We start from the raw sequence: 19,996 nt of genomic DNA, 5'->3' as shown, positions 1-19,996 counted from the left end.
GCAAGAGCTAAAGGAGTTTTGGGGGACAAGAGGCTGGAGGCAGACTTTTGTCAGTGGTTCCTATGGACAGGACAATGGGCACAAACTGGCAGCCAGGAGGTTCCACCTGAGCAGGAGGAGAAAGTTGTTTGGTGTGAAGGTGCTGGAGGCCTGGAGCAGGCTGCCCAGAGAGGTTGTGGAGTCTCCTTATCTGAAGAGATCTCAACCCTGGGCATTATGATGTTGTGCAAACTGGTGTGGGTGCTCTGCTTTAGCAGGGGAGTTGGACTGGATGAGCTTTAGAGGTCTCTTCCAACTCCACCATGCTGAGGTGGTGCGAGTTCTCTCCCTACTAGGTGACCATCCATCTTGCCCACCGGTGCCAGCTCCCCTAGCAGAACACAACTCCCCCTGTCAGAGCCCTGTGGCTAAGCCAACCCAATTAGAAATGTAAGATGCTAAATGACTTCATGCTGTTATTTTTAGGCTGGTGACAGGCACAACCAGCCCTCAGTGTCTTAGACCACTTCATCTTCACACGGAGAAGCAGCTCTCCCAGCCTGCTGGGGCCCATCCATCACCCAAGCCCTCACTTTGCTTATGAAGCCAGCATCAAGTTCCCCAGCAGACAATTAAACCAATATTTTAAATTAAAATTTGCATTAGGAATATTCATGGGGCTGCTGGTAGTGACAGCTCTCCATGTAATTGCTTCCCCCCTCCCTCTCCTTGAATATGTTTGCTGTCCTGGTGATGAATCTCCCATCTACCTTCTGCTGGGGAGGGGGGGTAAAAAATATACATCTCTATCTATGTTACACAGGCTTCTCAGCAGGTGAGCACCAGGGGTCACATCCATCAGCTGCAGACCTCTGTTTTACTTTTAATTACAACACTTCACCGGGGAACATAGCTCCAAATCACCAAGCTAAGGAGAAAGGAGCTTTTAATTTGCGGAGCAGCCCTTAAACTCCCTGCTGCGGTGGCATTCAGCTGCTGGCACGCTCAGCATGGGGCAGGACTGATGGTGTGCCTGTGCTGGGGCAGAGCTGATGGTGCCAGCAGTAAGGGAGAGCTGACAGTGCCTGTGCTGGGGCAGAGCTGATGGTGCCAGCAGTAAGGGAGAGCTGACAGTGCCTGTGCTGGGGCAGAGCTGATGGTGCCAGCAGTAAGGGAGAGCTGACAGTGCCTGTGCTGGGGCAGAGCTGATGGTGCCAGCAGTAAGGGAGAGCTGACAGTGCCTGTGCTGGGGCAGAGCTGATGGTGCCAGCAGTAAGGCAGAGCTGACAGTGCCTGTGCTGGGGCAGAGCTGATGGTGCCAGCAGTAAGGCAGAGCTGACAGTGCCTGTGCTGGGGCAGAGCTGATGGTGCCAGCAGTAAGGGAGAGCTGACAGTGCCTGTGCTGGGGCAGAGCTGATGGTGCCAGCAGTAAGGCAGAGCTGACAGTGCCTGTGCTGGGGCAGAGCTGATGGTGCCAGCAGTAAGGGAGAGCTGACAGTGCCTGTGCTGGGGCAGAGCTGATGGTGCCAGCAGTAAGGGAGAGCTGACAGTGCCTGTGCTGGGGCAGAGCTGATGGTGCCAGCAGTAAGGGAGAGCTGACAGTGCCTGTGCTGGGGCAGAGCTGATGGTGCCAGCAGTAAGGCAGAGCTGACAGTGCCTGTGCTGGGGCAGAGCTGATGGTGCCAGCAGTAAGGGAGAGCTGACAGTGCCTGTGCTGGGGCAGAGCTGATGGTGCCAGCAGTAAGGCAGAGCTGACAGTGCCTGTGCTGGGGCAGAGCTGATGGTGCCAGCAGTAAGGGAGAGCTGACAGTGCCTGTGCTGGGGCAGAGCTGATGGTGCCAGCAGTAAGGGAGAGCTGACAGTGCCTGTGCTGGGGCAGAGCTGATGGTGCCAGCAGTAAGGCAGAGCTGACAGTGCCTGTGCTGGGGCAGAGCTGATGGTGCCAGCAGTAAGGGAGAGCTGACAGTGCCTGTGCTGGGGCAGAGCTGATGGTGCCAGCAGTAAGGGAGAGCTGACAGTGCCTGTGCTGGGGCAGAGCTGATGGTGCCAGCAGTAAGGCAGAGCTGACAGTGCCTGTGCTGGGGCAGAGCTGATGGTGCCAGCAGTAAGGGAGAGCTGACAGTGCCTGTGCTGGGGCAGAGCTGATGGTGCCAGCAGTAAGGCAGAGCTGACAGTGCCTGTGCTGGGGCAGAGCTGATGGTGCCAGCAGTAAGGGAGAGCTGACAGTGCCTGTGCTGGGGCAGAGCTGATGGTGCCAGCAGTAAGGGAGAGCTGACAGTGCCTGTGCTGGGGCAGAGCTGATGGTGCCAGCAGTAAGGGAGAGCTGACAGTGCCTGTGCTGGGGCAGAGCTGATGGTACCAGCAGTAAGGGAGAGCTGACAGTGCCCACACTAGGGCACCATCTAGGGCAGAGCTGATGGCACTGGCAGTAAGGCAGAGCTAACAGTGCCCATACTAGGGCAAAGCTGATGGCACTGGCAGTAAGGCAGAGCTAACAGTGCCCATACTAGGGCAAAGCTGATGGCATTGGCAGTAAGGCAGAGCTAACAGTGCCCACACTAGGGCAAAGCTGATACTAGTAGTGAGGTAGAGCTGACAGTGCCCACACTAGATCAGAGTTGGTGGTACTAGTAGTGAGGGAGAGCTGACAGTGCCCACACTAGATCAGAGCTGATGGTACTGGCAGTAAGGGAGAGCTGATGGTGCCTCCCTTACAGCCACCAGGAAAAGAGAAGTTTGCCCTGGATCACCAGAACTTTAAAAATGAGTCTTCACTTCTGGCCACTTCCTTCCTGGAATGCTGCAATTGCAGAGTCATAGAACTGTTCCACTTGGAAAAGCCCTCTAAGATGATCCAGTTCAGCCATCAACCCAACTCCTCCACATTCACTAAGTCACCTCCCCAGGTGCCCTGTCCACAATGTTGCTTGAACACCTCCAGGGATGGTAACTCCATCACCTCCCTGGGCAACCAATTCCAATGCCTATTTCACAGAATTGTCACAGTTGGAAGAGTCTTCAATGATCATCCAGTTCCAACCCCCCTGATATGGGCAGGGACACTTTCCACTAGACCAGGTTGCTCAGAGTCACATCCAGCCTGGCCTTAAGAACTTCCAGGAATGAGGCTACCACCACTCCTTTGAGTATCCTGTTTAACCCAAGTCTCCCCTGAGAAGCATTTTTGGTTAGCAGCAACACTTTGGAGTGGGGAATTTCAGATCAATCATTTGGCCTGGGACATAAGTTTTGGCTAAAACCAAAAAGCTTTACCCACTTTGGGTCTTTATCTTCATGTACAAACAGATCCCAGCTACATGAGGTCACCAGGACGAGGGAGGTCACAGGCACAGATCCCAGCTATGGGAGGTGACCAGGACAAGGGAGGTCACAGGCATGAAGCCTAAAAGCACCAGTACTTCAGCCAGCTTTTCCCTCTGCTCCTTTGTGAGTGGGCATTTTCCATGAAGATGCTGAATGGATCATTCTGCTGCACACATCTGAGATCAGTAACCACCCCCAGAGCACTGCTGTTCCATGGAAAAGACCCCAACAGCTGCTGCTGGTCTCAGCAAGTTGCCTTTTGAATTTCTCATAGAAATAGCTCTTAAAGGTCTTCTCCAATCAAACCAATCCTGGGATTATACAATTCCTAGACTTCCCCAGTGGGAAGGACCTTGATAATCATCCAGTTCCAAACCCCCTGCCATGGGCAGGGACACCTTCCACTAGTCTAGGTTGCTCAAGGCCTCATCCAACCTGGCCTTGAACACCTCCAGGGTGGAGGCACCCACAGCCTCCTCTGGCTTTCTTATCAATAATCACAGGAACCCTACAGAGCTCTGAGCAGCTCTTTTCAAGCTGTGAGTTTTGCTCAGTTTTATCCTAGTGCTCAAGCTGGGAATTCATTTGCATGCTACATGCAGTTTGGATCCCCCTCACCAAGGCCTTTTTGTCCCTGTTTTGGAATATTATTTCCATGTATTAAGGAGCAGTTGAACAATGTTTGCCTAAGTTGGTTTCTTAAGAAAAAACAAATCCAGTGGAAAACAGCTTCACTTGACTTGGGTTTCCTGCTAGTGCTTTAAAAACAGCTTAGTTGGAGCTGTTTAAAGTATTTTGCATGCTCTTGACTAAGTGAGTAGTTCTTAAAGCAAACTTTTGTCAAAGACCATCTCTACAGCTTCTGCATCTCTTCTAGAGACAATTGCAGGTTGAGGGTCATTTTTGGTAGGGCTCTGTGGTAAAAGATGCTAGGAAAAAATTCTTCACCATGAGGGTGCTGAGACACTGGCACAGGTTGCCCAGGGAGGTGTTAGAAGCCTCATCCCTGGAGATCTTTAAGGCCAGGCTGGATGTGGCTCTGGGCAACCTGATCTAGTGTGAGGGGTCCCTGCTCATGGCAGGGGGGGTGGAACTGGATGATCCTTGAGGTCCCTTCCACCCCTAACAGTTCTGTGACTCTATGATTCTAAATAGTCTTGATTATGTTACAAGGTACCTGGAATTTAGGTGGATCTTAACAATTATTTTCCTTGAGCAAAAGCCTGTTGCACAAAGGTAATTTGGGGCCAGCAGTGCTTGTAGAGGGGCAGCTTCTGGTTTGTAAAGAAATAAAAGGGGCAGAGTGATGCCATTTCCAGCCTGGGGGAGAATCTGCCCTGCTGTTCTCTCATCATTCTGAGTTGAGGCCATTCTTGCTGGGTCTCACGGCACTGACTGAAGTGCAGAAGATCTTGGTGTTGCTGGCCCCTACCTGTCTGCATCTGAACAGCAATGTTTGACTTGCCAGAGGTGATGCAGGGGTTTGCTTCATATGGGAAACAGGTGTTGATGTTATTGTGCAGTCATAAAACCACAAAGTTGTTTTGGTTGGAAGAGACCCCTAAGATCATCAAGCCCATCCATTAACCCAACACTACCATGCCCACCACCAAACCATGACCCTCAGCACCATATCTACATGATTTTGAAGCACCCCCATGGATGGGGACTCCACCAGTGCCCTGGTGGAGTCCCCATTCAGGGAAGAAGCTGTTCCTCACATCCAACCTAAAGCTCCCCTAGGGCAACTTAAAGCCATCTCCTCTTGCCTTACCATTAATCCCTTGGGAAAACAGAGCAACATCCACCTGTCTCCAGCCTCCTTTCAGGAAGTTGCAAAGAGCAATAAGATCTGCCCTCAGCCTCCTTTTCTCCAGGCTGAACATCCCCCAAGTTTCTCAGCTGCTCCTTATAAAAGCTGCTCATCAGATTATCACTCACAGCTGTGCAGGGAGAAAGAATAACAGGATGTAAAGGTTATCACAGAAGGCTCTAAGCCCATCTAAGCCCCTGAGCTGCAAGGTAGATCATTTCACTAAGATGATGTCAAACAGAGGAAAATTAAAGGAAAACAAGCACAGAAAGATTATTTTTCCTCCTGGAGACAGCACATGGACAGTACATCGAGTGTCAGGGTTGGGCAGGCCACCAGCTGAGTGCCAGAAGCTCTCCAGAAAGCCCTCTGCCTTCCCAAAGGGGAAAAGGGAGAGAGACAGAGGGACTGGGAAAGAAGCTAACCCAGCTGGGATGGAAAGAACAATGCCATGGGATAGAGGCACAGACCAACATGGAACCCAACCCCTGAGGGCAAGGACGGCACCACTGATGCTGGGGGCAGGCACTGGGCAAGTCCCAGACAGCACTCAGCAGCAGGTGGGAACTGCATTCAGGAGCTGGGTTGAGGAATAGAGGGATGGGGCTGCAAGGCAGAAGAGACAGAGTCTTTCTGGGACAGCAGCCAGGGAAGAAGAGGCTTGAGCCTGGGGATGCCTCAGCTTGCTGCTGAAGATGCCATCCAGGGGCTGCAATCCCTTGCTGGGCAGTTGAGGCTCAACTGTGCTGGCTGCTCCTCCCCACAGGCACCCCCTCTGCCTTCCTGCCCCACAATGTGGGGCAGAGCTGTGGCAGTGCCCTTGATTTGCAGAGGAGCAAGTGTCAGGCAGAGTCTTTGTGCCCTCCAGCCCTTGGCAGGAGCTGTGCTCATCAGCTTCTCCCTGCTAGCAGCAGCCCCTGGCTGTGCAAAGCTGCCCTAAGCTTCAGCAAATGCCTGAGTGAGCAGAGCCTGAGCTGGGAAGCCAAATCTAGATGGGCAATTAATACAGAAACAGTCCCAAAGAAGTCCACCATCTATTTACTTGCACACAAAGGACAAGGAATGCTGTCCCCTGTCCCTGCAGATAAAAAGCAAAGAGAAAGATAAAGAGAGAAAAACAAACATCAGAAAGGTTTCCATTTTACTTTCCATTTCCTCTTTTCCTCAAATCATTTCCAAGCAATTTAGTAGATAGGAAGAAACCTCTAAAACCACAATTCCTAGAATTATCATTTTACATTTGTTTTTTAAAGTCAGAGTTTTCCACGTGGTGGTTGACACCATTTCTGCTTTAACACACATACACACCCCCCTGCCCCAAAATCTGATGCTGTGCTAGCAAGGACTTCAAAAGAGACTTCGAACCTACTTCATTATTATTCAAAATCCACAAAGCCAAGCACCAAATGTTGTGAAACTGAAATTAAAGCTGGAGAACGGCTCTAAAGAGCTCTAAACGCTGGTGCTTTACTTGCCTTAGGGGTTTGGAGCCTTCAGGCTTTGTGTTTGTAAGGAATCCTCTCCAAACACAGAAGGCTAAAAGGAATTGTATTTGTTTGGGTTTTTTTTTTCATTCAAATTCTGAAGCAAGAAAAATTCTGCACTATATTGAGCTAGAAAACAAAGAATCAGAGGATGTTAGGGCTTGGAAGGGTTCTCTGGACATCATCAAGTCCAACCCCACTGTCAAGATAGGTTCACCTAAAGGAGGTCACACAGGAACATAGCCAGGTGGGTTTGGAATGTCTGTGGAGATGGAGACTCCATCATCCCTGTGGGCAGCCTGCTCCAGGGCTCTGCCACCCTAAATTCAAGATCTTCCTCCTCATGTTCAGATGGAACTTCTGATGTTCAAGTTTGTGCCCTCTACCCCTTGTCCTGTCACTGGGCACCACTGAACAAAGCCTGGTCCCATCCTCCTGACAGCCACTCTTGTACTGATCAGCATTGATGAGATTCCCCCTCAGGCTGCTCTCCAGACTAAACAGTCTCAATGCTTTCAGCCTTACCCCATCGGAGATGTTCCAGTCCCCTCAACATCTCTGTAGCCCTTTGCTGTGCTCTCTCCAGCAAGTCTCTGATCTTCTTAATATCAAAGTTTGCCCTTCAAACACCAAATTCTTCTTAGTATTGATGCATCAACACAACCTCAGCTGGTGCTGCCAGCAGAGCTGATGCAAAAAGCTTTGTCAAGCTACAAAGGTTGATTTCAGCCAACCTTCCCTCTTCAGGTTTTGCTCTTCCAGGGCTTTTGGATGGCACAAAGCTACACAACAAACCTGCCTTTGGGATTCATTTGGAGACAACCTGGTAGCTTAAGGAATAGGAGCTGAGGGATGGAGCACCTTTCCTACAGAAACAGAGTTACGGTTGTTCAATCTGGAGAAGAGAAGGCTCCCAGGAGACCTTACTGTGGTCTGACAGTACCTGAAGTGGGCTACAAAAAAGCTGCTGAAGGACTTGCTAGGGTGTTTGGGTAGTGATAGGACCGGGGGGAACGGAGCAAAACTCTCAATGGGTAGATTCAGATTGGTTGTTAGGAAGAAGTTCACCTCAAAGGGGGTGAGATACTGGAACAGGTGGTGGAAGCCTCATCCCTGGAAGTTTTTAAGGCCAGGCTGGATGTGGCTCTGGGCAACCTGATCTAGTGTGAGGTGTCCCTGCCCAGGGCAGGAGGAGTGGGACTGGATGGTGCTTGAAGGCCTTTCCAGCCCTGACAATTCTATGAATAAGAACTGAGGTCACAGTTTTGCCTACAATGCTCCCAAACTCGCTCACTTGCCCTGAATAGAGCTTTATTTTTATTACTAAAGGATGTTCTAACTGAAAGTGACACCAAGGGAAAAAAAAAACATAGGATAAATGGAGAATTTTGCATCTGGCTTTAAAATATCTTAGAAGTCCTTCAACCAGACCTTTGCTGGGCTCTACCGAGGCTGACAAGATGGAGATTTATGCAAGAATTTATCCAGAACAACGTAAGAGCCTCTGGGAACATAATAAAGGAGAAAAAACTAATCATCCATCTTAGAATCACAGAGTTGTTTTGGATAGAAGACACTTTTAACATCCCCTCCAAGCATTAACCCAAGCACTGCCAGCTCACCACTAAACCACAGCTCTCAGCATCACAGCTATGTAGCTTTGAAAGCCCTCCAGGGATGGGGACTGAGCAGCTTGGTCCAGGCCTTGACAATCCTTTTGAGGAAGAAACTCTTCCTCATGTCCAACCTAAACCTCCACTGAGGCAAACTGAGATCACTTCCACTCATTTTATCACTTGCTCCTTGGGAGAAGAGATCAAATCCCCGCTTGGCTCCAGCCTCCTTTCAAGGAGTTGCAGACAGCAATGAGGTTTGTTCTCAGCCTCCTCTTCTCCAGGCTGAACACCCCCAGCTCCCTCAGCTGCTCCTCCCCAGCCCTGTTCTCCAGACCCTTCCCCAGCTTTGTTGCCCTTCTCTAGACCCATCCAGCCCCTCAATGTCTTACTTACAGAAGAAGGAAAACTGCCACAAACCAAACAACTCATAAATCCTAGAAGCTGCTCCACCTAAACATCTCCTCCAGCAGCTACCTACAGCCCAGGCAATGCTCCCAGAGATCTGCTTCTCCACATCTTCAGACTGGGTCCCAAGGACACAAATCCCACTGTTTCACATGAGGCTGAGAAACTGAAGGAGGATGCTTTACCCAGCAGCTCACATGTGGTAACCTCTCTGCAGCTGAGATGATGAAGGGTCTGAAGAAGAAATCTTGGGAGGAGCTGGGTTTGTTTAGTCTGGTGAAGAGGAGACTGAGGGGAGACCTTATATAGTGGTGAGGAGGTTGGTCTCTTCTCCCAAGTACCAAGTGATAGGACAAGAGAAAAAGTAACAGAATCACAAGGAGCCAGGGGCTGGAAGGGATCTCAAAAACTTATCCAGTCCAACCCCCCTGCCAGAGCAGGATCACCCAGAGCAGATAGTACAGGAACACATCCAGGCAGCTCTTGAATATCTCCAGAGAGGGAGACTCCATAACCGCCCTGGGCAGCCCATTCCAGGGTTCTGTCACTCTCACAGGGAAAAAAAATCCTCCTCACATTTCCATGGAACTTCCTATGCCTCAGCTTCCACCATTGCCCCTTGTGCTGGCATTGGGCATCACCCAGTAGAGCCTGGCTCCAGCCTCCTGGCACTCACCCTGCACACATTGATCACCATGGATGAGGGCAGCCCTCAGGCTCCTCCTCTCCAAGCAGCACAGCCCCAGCTGCCTCAGGCTCTCCTCCTAAGGAAGATCTTCCACTGCTTTCAACATCTTTCTGGCTCTGATCTGGAGACCCAAGCAGTTCCCCAAGGTCCTTCTTGAACTGAGGGATCCAGATCTGGGCACAATATTCCAGATGTGGCCTCAGCAGGGCAAAGTAGAGGGGCAGGAGAACCTCTCTCCTGATCCACTCAGCACAGCCCTTCTTATCCACCCCTGAATGGCCTCAAGCTGCAACAGGAGAGGTTTAGGTTGGACATTACTGGAAGAGTAGTCAGAAATTGGAACAGGCTACTCAGAGAGGTAGTGGAGTCACCATCCATGGAGGCAAAGAAATGTGTGGCCATAGCATTTGGGGACATGATGGTGCTGGGTTGAACTCAATGACCTCAGAGGGCTTTTCCATCTGGAACATTTCTAAGAGTCTATGAACTGGAAGCAGGAGGAGCTCACCCTCCCACTACCTCCTCAAGCACTAACTGCTGTCCAGACCTTCTCAGTGAAATGCATGAAGAGTTTTGGAGGAAAGGTCATTGCTCTGCAGCCATTACTCAGCCACACTTAATTGTGCTGTAAGAAGTAGGTTAAGTAAATCATATCCCTCCAAGAGCCTTCACAGTGACTTTGCTCTCACAGCTGTGCTCTCTGCCTTCCTAGAGAGCCCAGGTATGCCATTTGTCAGCAGAGAAAGGCCCATTTGGCAATTAGCTTAAGTGATGCAATTTTCTTCCAAGGATAACAGCACTGACTTGCACCATCTGATGTGTGGTGACCTTTGCAGCTGCATCCTGGAGAGAGGGATGGGAAAGACAAGGAAAGTAGCAGCCCTACAGCTGGTGACAGAGGCACATCCATTGTGACCTGCTCCTCTTGGCAACAGGGCAGTGATGGGAACAGCCCACCAAGAACATCCTTGGCTGCCCTTGAGCGTTGTAGGGGTTGTGATGACCTGTTAATCTCCATATCCCTTGGGCTTTCATTCCAGATATTTTTATCCTTCTGTTTTCATAAGAGTCATTTCTTTCCTGTTTGAATTCTGAAAGCCTGCAATATCTTCAATTATGCAAGATGGGCTGCTGGCAGAGCTGGCTACAGCACACCAGGTCAGCTAGGGAACCAGAAAAGGCTGCCAGGCCTTCAGCTCTTTGTGAAGAGTTGAGGGACTTGGGACTGCTCAGCTTGGAGAGGAGGCAGCTGAGGGCAGACTCCTGGCTTTCTCCAGCCCCCTGAAAGGAGGTTGGTCTCTCCTCCCAAGGAACAAGTGATGGGACAGTGCCAGCTTGCATCATAGAAGGCAAATCACATCCTGGACTGCATCCAAAGCAATACTGCCAGCAGCTCCAGACAGGTGATTCTGCCTCTTCACTCTGATCTGGGGAGACTTCACCTGGAGTTCTGTGCCCCACTCTGGCACCCTCAACACAAGAAGGACATGGACCTGATGGAGCAGGTTCAGAGGAGGCCATGAAAATGATCAGGGGCTTGGAGCAGCTCTGCTGCAAGAATAGGCTGAGGGAGCTGGAGGTGTGCAGCCTGGAGAAGAGAAGGCTCCAGGGAGACCTCAGAGCAGCCTGCCAGTGCCTGAAGGGCCTACAAGGTGGCTGCAGAGAGACTGTTTGCAAAGGGCTGCAGGGACAGGATCTTCAAACTAGAGCAGAGAAGATAGAGATTGGATGTGAGGAACAAGTTCTGCACCATGAGGGTGCCAGAACATTGGAACAGGTTGCCCAGAGAGGTGGTTGAGGGCCCATTCTTGGAGATATTCAAAGTGAGGCTGAACAGGGCTGCAGGCAACCTTATCTAATGGAGGATGTCCCTGCTGGCTGCAGGGCAGGGTTGGATGCCCTTTGGAGGTCCCTCCCAACCCAGACCATTCTATGACAAGACGAAATGGCCTCAGGTTGCACCAGAACAAGTTTAGGTTGGACATTAGAAGACACTTCTTCACTAAGAGGGCTCTCAAAGACTGGCACAGGCTGCCCAGGGGGGTGGTTGAATCCCCATCCTCGGAAAGCTTTTAAAGTCAGAAAAATGTGTTGCTGAGGGACACGGTTTAGCACCAGCTTTGGCAGAGCTGGAGAGCAGTGAGGCTTGGTGAACTGAAAGGTCTTTTCCAAGCAAAATGCTTCATTGTGCAGCACCAGCATCTGGCTGGCACTCAGTCATAGGGTGTTAGGGGATGGAAGAGACTCAAAGAGAACATCGAGTCCAACCCCCCCTGCCAGAGCAGGACAATGCTATCTAACACAGATCACAGAGGAACACATCCAGACAGGCCTTGAAAGGCTCCAGAGAAGGAGACTCCACAACCTCTCTGGGGAGCCTGTTCCAGTGCTCTGGGACCCTTCCAGGAAAGAAGTTCCCCCTTGTGTTGAGGCAGAGCCTCTTTTGCTGCAACTTACACCCATTGCTCCTTGTCCTATCCCAGGGAGCAGGGAGCAGAGCCTGTCCCCCACTCCTGGCAGCCTTCAGATACTGATAAACATTTATCAAATCCCATCTAAGTCTTCTCTTCTCCAGACTAAGCAGCCCCAGGTCCCTCAGCCTCTCCTCATCAGCCATGCCCCTCCACACTCCCCTAGTCATCCTCGTAGCATGTACAGCACAGGCATGGTTGCTTGTTACAAGCCAATCTACCAAGGGAACAGAACATTCAGAAGGCTCTAAACATAGGAGCTGGTGGTGTGCTTTGTCCTCAGGAGTAGCCTGTCTCTAGCCCAGCCCAAATCCAGCTCATTAGGCCATGTGCTGAGGTGTGCCCAGCACCCCTGGCACCGGCCACCTTGGCAAGCAGCTCACCTCATCACCAGCCCTTGCTGCTGAAAGAGTTCCAAACCTCATGTTTCTGGGACTGTGCCCAGTGCTCAGCTGCCTCCGGTGCTGCAGAAGGGGATGGGAGGCTCTGGGCCAAGAGGCAGGAGGAATGCAGGAGATGTTAATATGCCCTAATTTGTTTCCTGCTTAGCAAGAGTCAGCAAGATGCACCCAACGAACACCCCAGTGTTTGGACTCATGAATGTGGCTCAAGGTGGAACTCGTGATGGGGGGGGAGGGAGGAAGTAACTTCAGAAGGATTCGCCTCATTTCTGAGTGGTCTCAGAGGGAGCAAAATTGCAAGAAGGAAGAGACAACATCTTAAAAAGGGGTCCTGGAGCCCAGCCCATGGGGAGGAACAACTCCCTGCAGCAGGACAAGTGAGGGGTGATCTGCTGGAGAGCAGATCCATGGAGAAGGACCTGGGAGTGCTGGGGAACAAGGTCACCACAAGCCATCAATGTACCCCAAGAGCTAATAACAACAAAGATCATTTGGGGTGTATGAAGAGTGTGGCCAGCAGGTCAAGGGGGGTTCTCTCCACCATCTACTTTGCCCTAGAGAGACTACAGACAGAGTTGTGGATCCAGTCCTGGTCTTCCCAATTCAAGAGAGACAGGGAACTGCTTGGATAGAGTCCAGTGGAGAAGGTTACAAAGCTGCTGAGGGGCCTGGAGCAGCTCTGTGAGGAGTAAAGGCTGAGAGCCTGCAGAAGAGCAGCCCCAGAGGGCATCTGAGCAGTGCTCAGCAAGAGAGAAAGGAGCTGTAGCGGGGCAAGCAGCTGGAGTCAGGCTCTGGTCAGTGGTGCCTAGAGAGGAGACAAGGAGCAATAGGCACAAACTGGAACCCAGGAGGTACCATCTGAGCAGGAGAAACTTGTTTGGTGTGAGGGTGCTGGAGGCCGGGAGCAGGCTGCCCAGGGAGGTTGTGGAGTCTCCTTGTCTGGAGAGATTCCAAAGCCCCTGGGCATTATGATGCTGGAAAGCTGCTGTGGGTGCCCCTGTGTTAGCAGCAGGGTTGGACTGGATGATTTCCAGAGGTCCCTAAGTCCAGGTCTCTTCCAACCCCGACTATGCTGGGATTGTGGGATTCTACCATTGTATGAATCTGCTTATGGGACAGGAATGCCTACAAAACAGGTGGTCTTCTTAAGAGGGATTAAAACAAAGAATGTCTCCACCACCTTGTAAGTTGATTTACCTGTTCCTTGGGAGCTTCTCAAACCAGTCTTTTTGGGGTAAAGATCACTGACATTTTCTGGAATCAAAAGCTTCTGTCCTGAGCAGTTGACAGCAGACACAGCTTTCAAGAGGCACACAGTCCTTGCCATTTGCTTTTGAACAAGGAGAAGTTGATTGTGTGCCCCTGAGAATGGATATTGGCTACTTTTCCAGCAGGAGAGCTGGAGCTTGGAAGGGGAGGGACACAGGAGAGGCCTCCAAAGGGTATCCAAAGATTATTAAAAGCAAATATCAGGCTTCACAGCACCAGACCATATCACATCTCACTCCAAAGGTGCTGTGAGAGGGTTTGCAAACAGTGTGCATTTATCTTCAATTAAACTGCCTGCAGGTCACCCCTGAGACCCTTCTGTAAGGTGCAGAAAATTTATTTCCAGTGCAGGAAATGAAAAATATTTTGCCCTGAAACTGCAGAGAACACAAAATCTCCTCTTTCACCTTCCCAATAGATTGGTGGTTTACCATCTTGTGCAAGAGAGCAGCTTTGTGGGCAGAGCTAAAATCCCTTCTTCCACCAGCTGATGCTCCAGGAAACACCAGCCAAGCTCCTGGGCTCAGGAGACACCTTCAGAGCTGAGGCAGCAAAGAGCAGACAGCAACACAGCACAAAAGATGAGAGATACTCCTGATGCACAAGCCAAGACAGCCATGGTCTGGAGCAGTCATTGGGAGATGCTATTAATAAGGACATGAAGGACACCACAATGCTGTCACCACCTGAGATCCTCAGCAAGGAGGCTCTGGTGTGACCAAACTCAGCCACCTGTCACAACCAGGAACTTTCCAGCCCCAGCCTTGATGAGGCTGAAAGATTTGTTAGAATGACAGATGTTGATTCATACATCTCACCCTATCATAGCACCAGATTTCTGACTTCTCCCATGGTTCAGAGACAGCAGTGTCATGGATCTTGCTCTCTAACAGCACCAAACAGCCATCACAACACCTCCAAGGACCAAAACACTACATAGCTCCTGGACAAAGAGGTGGGAGCTTTTTACTCCTTCCCTTGCTGAACTTCTGGTCTTTTCCAAATGGGATCACAGCCCACTCCTGGGGGGGTCTTACTGCATTAGGGACTGTGGTGAGACCCTTCTTGGCCCTTTCAAAAACTAAACCCCTGGTCCTTGTGGAGTGTCCTTCTCTGGAGCTATTTGAAACCCACCTGGACATGTTCCTGTGTGATCTGGTATAGGTGAACCTGCTCTAGCAGGAGGGTTGGACCAGATGAGCTTTTGAGTTCCCTTCCAGCCCTTGACATTATGTGATTTCAGATATCACAACCCATCCTTGGTTGGCCTTACTTCATCAGGGACTGGGGTAAAACTTGCCTTGGTCCCACCTATGCCCAGGAGGCCCTGGCAGCACCCATTTGTGAGCAGAGCAGATGGAGAGCATGGAGCAGAGTAGCATTCCCAGCATCAGCACATGAACAGGGCTGTTTTTCAGGAAGACGTTACCACCTGGGCTGCATCAAGGTCCGCATTTCCTCTTACAAAACCCTGAGTAGCCATCAAATGTGGATGTAGCAACAAAACCAAGGCCAGGTCAGGCCCATCCTACTGACATCTACTCAAGGACACAGACTTGCTTTAGGTCATAGTCATAACATCCAGCACAGGAACTGAAAGCAGCTTTACACCAGCAACCAGGTTGCAACCTACTTGCTCAGAGTGCCCCAGCCCCTCCAGCATCTCTGCAGTCTTCACTGGACTCCCTCCAGTAAGTTCCCTGCCTGTCTTGAACTGGAGAGCCCAGAATTGAGAACCATATCCCAGATGTGGCCTCACTAGGGCAGAATAGAGGGAGAAGAAAATGTCCCTCAACCTGTTGGCCATACTCTTAGAATCTCAGAATCAAGTGGGTTGGAAGAGATCTCCAAGATCATCCAGCCCAACCTAGCACCCAGCCCTGTCCAGTCAACCAGACCATGGCACTAAGTGCCTCAGCCAGGCTTTGCTTCAACACCTCCAGGGATGGTGACTCCACCACCTCCCTGGGCAGCCCATTCCAATGCCAATCACTCTCTCTGCAAACAACTTCCTCCTAACATCCAGCCTAGACCTCCCCTGGCACAACTTGAGACTGTGTCCCCTTGTTCTGTTGCTGCTTGCCTGGCAGAAGAGACCAACCCCACCTGGCTACAGCCTCCCTTCAGGTAGTTGTAGACAGCAATGAGGTCTGCCCTGAGCCTCCTCTTCTGCAGGATGCACACCCCCAGCTCCCTCAGCCTCTCCTCACAGGGTTTGTGCTCCAGGCTCCTCACCAGCTTTGTTGCACTTCTCTGGACACATTCCAGCACCTCAACATCTCTCTTGAATTGAGGAGCCCAGAACTGGACACAGCACTCAAGGTGTGACCTGACCAGTGCTGAGTACAGAAGAATAAACTCCTTTGTTCTACTGGCCACACTGTTCCTGATCCAGGATGCAATTGGCTCTCCTGGGCACACTGCTGGCTCATCTTCAGCCTGCTCTCTACCAGTACCCCCAGTTCCCTCTCTGCCTGGCTGCTCTCCAGCCACTCTGTCCCCAGCCTGCCATGCTGCTTGGGGTTGTTGTGGCCAAAGTGCAGAACCCTGCACTTGGCCTTGTTAAATCTCATCCCATTGGCCTCTGCCCACCCATCCAGCCTGGCAAGGTCTCTCTTACCCTCCAACAGCTCCACACCTGCTCCAAGCTTGGTGCCATCTGCAAACTTACTGCTGCTGGACTCAATCCCCTGGTCTAGATCATCAGTAAATATTGAACAGGACTGGGCCCAGCACTGATCCTTGGGGGGACACTGCTAGTGACAGCTGCCAGCTTGATGTGGCACCATTCACCTACACTCTCTGGGCCCAGCCCTCCAGCCAGTTCATGACCCATATCAGAGTGAATCCATCCAAGCCACCCTTCTTCATGCACCCCAGGGCACCATTGCCCTTCTTGGGCCTAAGGACACATTGCTGGCTTACTGTGAACTTGTTGGCCCCCAAACACTCCCAGGTCCTTCCTGCTTCCCAGTAGGACACCCCTGACTTGTCTGGGTGAAGAAGTTTTTCCTCCTCAGGTGCAGAACCCTACACCTTCCCTTGTTGAACTTCATGAGGTTCTTCTCTCCCAAATCTCCAGGTCTACCTGAAGGTAGCACAGCCTGATGGGTACCAGCCACTCCTCCCAGCTCTGTATCATCAGCAAAATGGCTGAGGCTCTGCCCTGTCCCTTCATCCAAGTCACTGATAAAGATGTGGAAAGCTCAGCAAACTCTCTTGCTGGAGGGAGCACTGGGTTTGTGCTGCTGCAAGTGGTCCTGGCGCTCCAAAGTGATTTTAGAAGGCTTTTTGGGTAATTCCATCAAGAAAGTGCCAACCCTGCTGCCACCCCTCTGGAAGGCAAAGGGGCTCAGGAGCACTTGCCTACAAATGCCTTTGCTTTTAAGTAGCTTAACCATTTTCAGCTATGTCAGTTGAAATTGGGCATGGTGTAGGTTGATTGCCCCAGTCTTCACATCCAGCTGGCTCACACAGAACATCAGACAATATTCTCAGGCCTGGGCAAGGATTTTATCCTGTTCTCCTGGTTTTATTGTCCTAGTTTCATAGAATCATAGAGTGATAGGGGTTGGAAAGGACCTCCAGAGATGGAGGCCAACACCCGTGCTAAAGCAGGATCACTTAGGACAGGTCACATAGGAATGCACCCAGATGGGTCTTGAAAGTCTCCACAACCTCTCTGGGCAGCCTGCTCCAAGGTTCTAGCACTCTCACACTACAGGGGGTTTTCCTCATGCTAAGGTGCAATTTTCTGGGTTCCAGTTTCTATCTTCTGTCCCTTGTCCTACTACAGGACACCACTGAGAAGGAATTGTGCCTTTCTCCTTGACATCCACCCTTTAGACACTTATACACATTAAGATCTCCTCTCAGTTTTCTCCAGGCTTAACAGCCCCAGGGATCCCAGCCTTTCTTCCTCACAAAGATGCTCCAGGTCCACTCAGCATCTTTGCAGCTTCCACTGGACTCTCTTCAATAGTTCCCTGTCTCTATTGTACTGGGGAGCCCAGAACTGGACCCAGGACTGCAGCTTTGTCCTTGCTATTACAAAGTAGAAGGGGAGGAGAACCTCCTTTGACCTGCTGGCCACACTCTTCTTCATGCACCCCATGAGATCATTTGCCTTCTTGGCCACAAGGGCACAGTTTCTTGTCAGGAGGTTGAGGAGCACCGCTGATGTTGAAATGCCCCTCAGTTATGCTTTGCATTGGTCCATTGGTCCTGTCAAACACCTCCACTTTATAGGTGTTTGAAACACTGATAATCTAAATAGTTCCACTTAACCACTTCTGAAAACAACTTTGAATCTCACTAGGAATTGCTTTGGCCACACAATGGTCATAAAGACCACTTTGATCCCATGTGTGCCCTACTCCTTTGAGAACATCCTATCACAACTCCTTTTGGGTGCTTAAGTGAAAAAATTTCATTTGACTCCCTGTAGAATTTATTTTACACCATAAAAATGTTCCCCCAACAGGAAAAAATTCTATCCTCAGCATAACTTTGTCTTATAGGTTCTTATTCATAGAATAGTTTTGGTTGGAAAAGGCCTTTAAGATCATCAAGTCCAGTCTCTAACTCTACTCAACCTGATGCTAAACTAGATGGAGTCACCATCCTTGGAGGGTGCTCAAAGATGTGACACTTTGGGACACGGTTTAATGGCTGTGTGGGTCAATGCTTGGACTCAATGATCTTGGAGGTCTTTCCCAACTGAAGCAATTCCATAATTCAGGCTGGGAAAGCCCTTTAAGATCACAGAATTATTTGGGTTGGAAAAGCCCTCTAAGGTCACCCAGTTCAACTGTCAATCCAACACCACCATGGCCACTAACCCACAACCAATTGCCATGGCCACAGGTTTTTTGAGTACCTCCAGGGATGGAGACTCCACCACCTCCTTAGGCAGCCTGTTCTAATCCTTGACCACTCTTGCAGCAAACACATTGTTCCTAATGTCCAACCTAAGCCTCCCTGGCACAATTTCAAGCCATTTCCTCTCCTTCTAACAACTGATACTAGGGAGAAGAGACCAATCCCACCTCATTCCACAGAGTCGTAGAGAGCAACAGAGCCTCCCCTCAGCCAAAGTGTCCAAGGAGATGACACAAATTGCAAGAGGAAGAACCTTCAGGATCCTTAAAGAACCCAAGTCAGAGTTTTTTAGAGGGCAGAGACTGAAAGCAAACAAAGGTCTCTCTTAGAATCTTTAAGATGTATCATAAAAGCAGGTGAAGAAAGGATTTGACACGATGCAAGAGTGCTGCACTGGCAACACTGAGTGCATCCCAGCATCTTACCACTAAGATTAATTATTTGTGTATTTATTTTACCTCTAAGAGTACCCACAGAGCCCACTCAACCTGCTGGAAAGCGGCAAAACTTGAAACAGACAACAAAGGGAACTCAACTACATTCAGCTTAGGGTAAATTAGATATTCCTAAGGCTTTTTTGTTTGTTTGATTCTACTCCCCTTCCCCCCACCCCCAATTTAGCAAATCAGTTTACATTGTCTGACAAGTCACCCTGGAAAAACCATAAAAGCTCAGATTAATTTTAGCTTTGCACAAATGATAATTCAATATTTGCTTATTTCCATCCACCCACGCTGGAACTAAGAGCCATATCATCTCTGCCATGTCAGATACATCAATACCAACATCTTCAGCCTCCTCCTCCTTCTCTCCCACTGATTTAAGGGGAGTAGGGAGGAACTGCCTGGGCAGAGATGTTGTGGAGAGTTTCTCTAGAGTCTGGTTGGGTTCCTGGGCAACCTGATTTAGGTGACCCTGCTCTAGCAGGGGAGATTGGATGATGTCCAGAGGTCCTTTCCCATCCTTACCCACTTTTGAATCTGTGAATCCTCACCTGCTGCTTCAGAAACCTCTGTGCAACGTCTGAGCTACCATTCACAGTTAGCTCTAACTCCTAGGAGCATCCTCCTCTCCAGAGTTAATAGCACCCAGGCTGATTTTTGCACCCTGCAGGGGCATTTCCAGACGTAGCCTCCTGATGGATGGCTTCCTGAAGCTGCCATCCGACATGTCAGCAGCTCTGTTTGTCAGCAGGAGGAAAGGAAGAAGCCTCATGGCTTATTTCTGCCTTGCGTGGTGCCCAATGAGGCACAGTTTAGCATCAGGTGTAGAGATAAGACACCGTGCAAGCTACTCTCGAGGGGAGTGCTGCTGAGGGAAGGCAAGACAGACATCATTCTTGAGCAAGCTTTGATGCTAAATACATCCAAACAGCCCCTCCAAACTCAATCTCTGCCTGGTACAACTACTATGTTAGGAAAGCCAAGATAAAAACACCCACAAAAAGGCAGTCTAAGATTAACTGCTTCATGCCTGTGACCATCACCAGAGCCAGGATTGGTCCCTGGAGCATTTCCTGGATGACTTCATAGGAATCCTGCAGCGCACCCGACAAAAGCCCTAGGGTTTTGCATGTTGACAAACAGCTGAACTCCGAGCAACGGGAGCCCTACTCGATCCTGCTTCCTATTCAAAGGCTTGGATTCGGGAGAAGTTGAAATTCCT

General features: G+C 50.3%; 1 long non-coding RNA gene across 2 annotated transcripts in view; it reads right to left on the bottom strand.

The window, feature by feature from the left end:
• Positions 1-19,996, bottom strand: part of LOC135180484 (uncharacterized) — a 50,702-nt gene that overhangs the window by 2,520 nt on the left and 28,186 nt on the right. Inside the window, exon 3 of one of the 2 annotated variants that reach the window (XR_010304444.1) lies at positions 5,424-6,194. The exons of the other annotated variant lie outside the window; for it this stretch is intronic. This is a non-coding gene — a long non-coding RNA (uncharacterized LOC135180484). Of the gene's footprint in view, positions 1-5,423; positions 6,195-19,996 lie in introns of those variants that run through there. 2 annotated transcript variants of the gene reach the window in all.

Source organism: Pogoniulus pusillus, chromosome 13 (genome assembly GCF_015220805.1).
Source record: "Pogoniulus pusillus isolate bPogPus1 chromosome 13, bPogPus1.pri, whole genome shotgun sequence".
Taxonomy (NCBI): domain Eukaryota; kingdom Metazoa; phylum Chordata; class Aves; order Piciformes; family Lybiidae; genus Pogoniulus; species Pogoniulus pusillus.
This window is presented reverse-complemented; position numbering and strand designations above follow the sequence as displayed.